Below are 7,894 nucleotides of genomic sequence, written 5' to 3' on the forward strand. Positions count from 1 at the left end.
TAAATCGTTGTAAAGATGGAAGTTTTTTTTTGTATTGTTACGTGGAGAAAGTTTATTTCAAAAAATTTATCTTCAAAGCCGAAACTACCCCCGGCTATTATAAAAGTAGTCTTTTGACCGCAGATGTCGTAACTTCTTCATACGGTATCGGAATGCGACGAAATTAGAAGAATTGGACTTAATAAATTAAAATCTATCTTTTTCATGAAGAAATAATCTTCTAAAAAATTCCATTTTCACTGCCAAAAATGCCCTTGAGTGTAAATAGGTAAATTTTACCAGTTTTGACCAGAAAACCCACACCACCTACCATAGATGTATCAATCCACTCCGTGCACACCATGTGGCTCTGTTATCTCATCGGTGACACTAAACGTTATTATATCATCATTTTCAATCACATCACCCAAACTTACCATGTCATCACCGCCACATGGTCGGGTTACCAACAAGGACAATCATAAAACAATATGGACATACTGGGATTCAAGAGCTTCTCTTGAGAACATCGAAGAGATGTGGAACAACCCTGATGTCCTCAAAGAGTGGATCAAATCTAATGAGTAAAGAGGAAAAGTGTGCTTTTCACATGATGCAGAGAAGAGACCATACCTATCCCGAACAGAAGTAAAGGTAAGATTAGATGGTAGTGGAACACTTCTATATTCAAGGTATAGGTGGGAATATTGATAATGGTGGGATTATTTTTAAACCAAATTTGAGAGACATGTCATGGATATTTAGGTTTGTGTGAGTACACTAAGCCAGTTAAGATAACCATTCAAAACTCTCAAGAAACACAGAGAAATTGTATAAATGCGTGGAAACACATTTCATAAATTATACTTAACAAGGGATAAGTAACACAAGCCATACTTAACATCTATGCTGACTAGGATTAATCTAAACCAATTGATCTGGATCTTGGAGTGCTTTTGCATCAGTTCTCTCTTAATCCATTTCTAATGGGTTTTGAAATTGAAAAAACTACAAATATCCAAACAGAAGAATAGCAGTGGTGTGCCAATACTTGGGAGCACTTTAATTTAACATAACCTTGTGGATTTTGACTTTCCAAAAATTATTTTTTATTAAGAAAATTACAATGCCACCCCCTAAGCTTTGGTCTTTATTCAATACCATACCCTATACTTTTCAAAATACCAAAGACACCCCATAATAATTTAAAAAATTACAAATCCATCCATGTCGTTAATCATCCCGGTTAACTATTAGAATATCTGTTAACTTTTGTTTAAAATGTCCAAAACACCACCCACTCAAGGTGATTTGACCACCTTACCTTTGCCCTTTCTTCTAAACCACAACCCGTGATTATAGAAATCATCGGTCGCCTGCGCTGCCTCGGGCAAGGCCGGTGGCTTCCTTGCCCACGACTGGTGCAATGGTGGACCCCTCTCTAGCCTCGCCGAGCTAGCTTCAACCTCCACCGCTCCCTCGTCCTCGAACTAGATGGTCCCCAAGCTTACGGCTACCGTCCCCTCCAGACCCTCAACCCCACCGTCAATGAGTTAATCGAGAACCAGTGTCCCGCGACCAGCAGCAGTTGAAACATTCCTGCATGGGTGGATGGACCTACTAGGAACCCTAGGACAATCGGCACGATGGAGACCACAGCATAGGTCCACTCACAGCTCTTCACTAGGACTCTGCTCTCGCCAGCGATGGCCAATCATGGGTTGAAGGTGGTGATCGGAGAGGTCGATCGGGTAGAGGTGGAGGGAAGGCGGGCACGAGTGCTGGTGCTTAAGCATGGAGACAGGGTAATTATGGCCGATGCAGTAGTATTGGCACTGGGGCCATGATCGTGTCGGTTACCTCTCTTGTCCTCCATCTTCAGGGTTTCCGGTCTAAAGGCTCATGGCATCGTTCGGGAGCCGCGAGACCCCGCTGCCATTACTCCTCATGCTCTCTTTCTCAGCTACCCGGCCCAAGGTGGGAAATCCATGGACCCCGAAGTCTACCCTCGTCCTACAAGTAAAATCTATGAAAACTTGGAAAATCAGACTCTGTCGCTGATCTTTCCATTTCTGCGTTTGAGATTTTTTGGGTTTTGTGAAATGAAATGAAATTAATGGGGTTGTGTGTACAATGTACAGGAGAGATGTACCTGTGCAGGATGTCTGCGGAGGCTCAAGTGTCGAACAATCCAGAGCAAGTGATGGGTGATCCTGAGTCCATTAAGGTGTTGCAGAGGGTGCCAGCGTCGGTGTCGAGCCACTTAGTTTTGGAGGAAGGAAAGCGCATCTCAAGGCCTAGCAAGCGAGCTTCTTGCCGTGTACAGACGATGGTTGGCTGGTGATCAGAGAGATACCCAACGTCAAGGGGTGTTATGTGGCGACAGGGCACAGCTGTTGGGGCATCCTCAATGGCCAAGCCACCGGTGCAGCCGTTGTTGAGCTCATTGTGCTTCTAAATGCTTGTTTGGTTTACAATCATTGAAGACTAACCTTTGTCGAAGAGAATGGGTAGCCGCGAACCTTCATCAAAGGGGAGGGGAGTTGCAAGTTTTGGTTTAGAAGAAGGGACAAAGGTAAGGTGGCCAAATCACTTTGAGTGGGGGTGTTTTGGGCATTTTAAATAAAAACTAACAGATATTCCAACAGTTAATAGGGATGGCTAACGGTAGGGATGGATTTGAAAATTTTTAAATTATTATGGGTGGTCTTTGGTATTTCCAAAAGTACAAGGGGTGACATTGAATAAAGACCAAAATTCAGGGGGTGGCGTTGAAATTTTCTCTTTTTTATTTATCTAAATTTGTTTTGGGAGATGATTACTAGGTGTTTCTTCTTACCATTGTCTAGGGCCCCTCCAACGCCCCAGGTCATCACCTGGACACCGTGACAACTATGATTTGAATATTTCTATAATTTCTGATGTAGAGTGCTCCTCTACATAAATTCAGGTTGAACTTGTTAGCTCCTCTTTATCCTGTCTTTTTTATACACCAGCTAGTTTTGTTGTTTTTAAATCTAGGAATTAACTCCTCCTCTCCCAAGAAATGTCTTATCTCACATATTTTTCTTTGATCTTTGCATTTCTCAAAAGTTTTTTGCTGAAGCTTGGTTGGTTGTCTCTGAACTTTATCTGTTACTTAGACAGTTCTAGCAGCCCTTGCGGAGGTCTGTAGCATGCGCTCTGTGAATGGCGTGGGATCCTCTATTAGAATAATGGGAATTTCCTCTACTGGAATTATGGGAATTGATTATCCCAAGGCACAATGGCTATGCAAGTATTTCCATGATATTATTATATCGGAACTGTTTACATTACAAATAGGGATATATGCTTAAAATCATGACTTCTTCATGAACTAAATTCTTTTGTGAAGTTTTTTTTTCTTTTAACCAAAGTATTTTCAAGGTTACAAGGCTTACCAAGTCCAGTCTGTTGAGGATCTTTTTAATCCCTTCGCATCCATGTATTTTGGTGCAACATATTCATGGCTTGGCTATCTCATTTATATTTGTGTAGAATCCATATAACTGGGTATTACTTCTTTGAACATAAACCCCAATGCATTAAAAGGTGTATACTTGTGTACACATATGGTTATAATACCCTGGCTGCTTTGCCATCAAATTAAGTTTTGCACACTTTCAGGAATGTTGCTAAACTAGGCTTTAGTGCTCTATACCCTCCGCTGTTATCACATTCAGTCGCTCAATTATAAAACCCATTAAGACAACGAAGAGGGGGATATTGTGGATCCCCTAAGGAAGAGATATGGTGAGGTTCTGTAAACTTTTGTCACTATTCATTTGCACACCCCCAGCCCCAGAATCCTGACAAACAAGTATTGGAGAGATTTATTAATTACAAGATTTATTTTATCTTTTCTTATTATATTATTAATTGAGCAGTTATCCAAGTGACTTCGTTTTTACTTTATTTTTTAGGGAGAGGGTTGGGCACATTACTAGATTTCTTGGGGCTAGTGGCTCAACCAATGGGGGCTGAAATGGGAGGAGCATCGATCAATGTGTTCAGCCTTTTCTCTTTTTTTTTTTTTTTTTACACATACATTGACATACATTGGATGTGACCAAATATAAAATAAAATATTTGATTGAATTAGACATACATTCGGCACGTAGCTAATCTAGACGAAGTCTTCTCTAGCCATCGGTTAGATTGGATATATCATTCATCCATGTGGCTGAATATATGCATGCATTGTGACATTTGGTAAAAGAACAAACTTTTGTGATAATAATAAATAGACAAAGTTTCCCTTGATCACGCGGTGAACCTCACCACACAATCCAAGGGTTGAAGGTCCCATGCCCCCTTCCCCAGTGGCCCTGATGGTGTGCGATGAATGGATTTCCGTTCTTCGTGGCCTTAAGGAAATTGGGTCTATAATGATTGTGTTCCAAGGAAGCCATTGAATCAAGTCCACAATGATGTACCTAGTCTCTTTTTCTTTTATTCTCCTTTAAGAATCTAACAAAGCCATTAAGGCAACATTCATTCTCATCCCTATTGCCAAACATCTCCCTTGCCTCTTTCGCTTTCCTCGTCAAAGGCTCTCCCTCTTTCTCCACCATCACCACCCTCACCGAGTCAGCCACTGAGTCTTTAGTGAATGATCCATCTTGCTCATCTCTTAGTATCTCCAACCCAATCTTCTTCTCCTCCAAAAGCCTAGCATTAAGCCCTTGAATGCTCATCACTGGCAGTAAAATCAGAGCTCGCCCCAAACTCAATGCTTCAATGACTGAGTTCCAACCATAATGAGTCAAGATCCCTCCTATAGCAGAGTGACCCTGTCACACCTTGTTCACACAGAACCAGATCAGTGATCGAGTTAACTCCGGTTAACCCAAAACCTGCCAGGATCATCTGATACAGTATCTCACTACAGCATACCCACATCTAAGATAAGTGTTCAAAAGTTCAGTGGAAGACTTAAATTACCAATAAATATCCCCAATATATTTGATACCCAAATTGTAGTATATAGCTAAGTACATGTGGGCCCACAGATATGATATTTATATAAAAAGAATAACAATTTACATATCAAGTACACAAAAGGGGAGGTCATCAAAAATCAAAAAGCGAAATCCTGTACGGTGTCATTACTGTAGTCCCGCAGCACAGCCCTCGCACATGCAATCAGCACCATGCTCATACTCCTCAGAGACCCACCAATCCTCAATAGAAACTCGATTGTGGGGCCTGACTCCTGATCTTCAGGAGGATGACCTGTAAAATCATCTAAAAGAGGTGTACACGTGGGATGAGCTCACTAGCTCAGTAAGTGAAAAGAAAGACCACACAAACATTCACATCCATATGCACTATATGCAATGTAATTTATTTTAAATCTTATCTATCTAAACAACATTACTAAGTCTTAGGTTATGTGCTACTCACAATCACAGTGCGCGTATGCCCCGGGTACAAGTCGCGAACTCCATCCCGCGATATGCCCATAGGGTTGTCGGAGAAGGCCCACAGTGAGTACTCAGAAAAGTAAAGTATGTTGACCACCGGCTCTCAACATAAAAGTAAATAACAGAAATGTAAAGGTGCCGACCCTAGCAATTTAAAAGCAGTATGATTGACCCTCTTGAATATACCACTGAGGTTGCCGACTATCCTAATGACCAGTCAGGCGTATGTCTAATCGCCACAGTGACCCGACAACCGTGACAACTTCTTCCCCCCAAGTGATAACCCAACACCTCAACCCTTGTTGGGAAGGGTCGTAGCACAGGGAATGATAATCCTAAATCGCATGCTTCTATCTGACAAAGTACGATTGTACTGCATCTCATACCACGGGCCACCAATGCACTCGTTTCCAAACCGACTACAGCGTCTAGTCTAATAATGCATCATGCACAATAATCCAACCATTCATCACATAAGCACATCAGTCATTTAATATTGAGAATGTAAAGCACAACACACATATCATAAATTATTTATTTAGAATGCACAAGCAATGCGTGCGAATGGCATACGAAGATGACTAATCTACACATAATTTATATGATGACATGGTTAGTCTAGATACAATTTAATGATGCAAAAACACACCTTAAAATAAATTCAAATGTCCTCTCCCCACTTACTTGTTGGGTACAAAAGCTCACGTTCGGTACGGGTGAGATCTGGCGTGAGAAATGTAAATTCTAGTAGAACCTATCATAAGCGAATGAGGTTATCATTTCACCACCTTGGGGTCAAAACTAACGAGTTTGATGTTTAAATCATGTTTAAAATCATAAAAAAAGGTTTCCCACCCATTTTGGGCTCATTCGAGCTCAAAAATCTGACTAGTGGGCCAACAGGTGGACCAGACAGCCCAACTGTCTTTGCCCGTCGGTCTAATAGGCGGGCCAGATAGTTCACCGGTTCAACAGGTGGGCCCCCACAGGCGGGCAGGTTCACCCGCCGATCTTCGCCCGCCTGTTGGAATTAAGGTTTTATCCCAACAGGCGAGCGGCTTCGCCCACCGGTCTTTGCCCACTTGTGGGTGCGAAAATTAGTTTTCTCCCTTGAAAAACTCCTCAACCTTGGGAAAATCAAATGGGGCTGTTCCAATCACATTTTTCACACATCTAAGGTCTCATAAGATGATTCTAACCTAGATCTAAGTTAGATTTAAGGATTGAAAAGAAATCTTACCTTCTTTGCTCAAGAACTCTTCCAAAACCCCAAAATCACCTCTTAACTCAAGAAATCACCAATGCTTCTCAAATCTTGTAAACACTTCTTTAAACCTTCAAAATCAATATATAGACCATCTATTAGACCTTAGATTCATCATCTCAAGTGGGATTAACAAGATCTCAAGAAACTCTACCCAAATCAAGGGTTTCCCTTGGGGTTTTGTGAAAGTTTAAGAAGTATAGCCTTCACTCACCACAAATCGTAGGTCTCGTGTTGGAGATCACTTTTCCGGTGTCGGAATGAGAAGATCAAACCTTGGCATCGCTTAAAATCATTTCTTCCTCTTTTTCTTTTCCTTTCTTCTTCTTCGTTCTCTTTTCTTCCTTTATTTTCTCTCTCTTCTTTACTTTTCTCACCCACTCTTAAAGGCATTAAAGGAGAAAAAAGAAAAACTATAAATACTATTTACACTATATCATATTTAGTAACCACATGGGTGGGTCAAACTGGTGGGCAGGTTTGCCCACCTGTTGGTCAAAACTTAGCCAAACAATTGAGATTTCGATGGAATTCGACTCTCGGTATGTATCTCACTCTCGGCATAAGATATATAATACGTATACACTTTAGGATACGGCTACATACCAGCATTACCCGTACATGTCCTTATGATATGTGCATATACACGGCTTGGGTACACTCATCTCCTTTGGCACTGACTCAGACTTATCTGGCCAACCTGTGTTCAAAGTCACCCTTACCATCATGGTCCATAGGGAACCCACCTTAACCTCACATTCCTGAAAACTCTTCTCACATTCCTCTGTCTATTCAAATTTTACCCCCTTTTTGGTTAACTTAGTCATTGGTGCTGAGAGTCGAGTAAAATTCTCAATGAAGCGCTGGTAGTACCCAGCTAAACCCAAGAAACTTCTAATTTCTATAACGTTCTTGGGGTTTTCCCACTCTACTACTGCTTTCATCTTATCAGGATCCACCTCGATTCCATCCATAGACACTATGTGTCCTAGGAATCCAACTTTCTTAAGCCAAAATTCACACTTACTGTATTTGGCAAACAATTGTTGTTCTCTCAGCCTGTGTAATACCATCCTTAGGTGTTGAGTGTGCTCCTCTTCCGTCTTAGAGTAGATCAAGATGTCATTAATAAAAATAATTATCCATTTATCCAGGACATCGTGAAATACTCGATTCATTAAATCCATGAATACTGCCGGTGCAT

At 41.2% G+C, this 7,894-nt stretch overlaps 1 pseudogene; it reads left to right on the forward strand.

Moving 5' to 3' along the window:
- The first annotated feature begins 417 nt into the window (after nt 1–417).
- LOC122067826 lies at nt 418–3,317 on the forward strand (annotated as a pseudogene).
- The last annotated feature ends 4,577 nt before the right edge of the window (nt 3,318–7,894 follow it).

This window comes from Macadamia integrifolia, unplaced genomic scaffold (genome assembly GCF_013358625.1).
Source record: "Macadamia integrifolia cultivar HAES 741 unplaced genomic scaffold, SCU_Mint_v3 scaffold3153, whole genome shotgun sequence".
Lineage (NCBI taxonomy): Eukaryota > Viridiplantae > Streptophyta > Magnoliopsida > Proteales > Proteaceae > Macadamia > Macadamia integrifolia.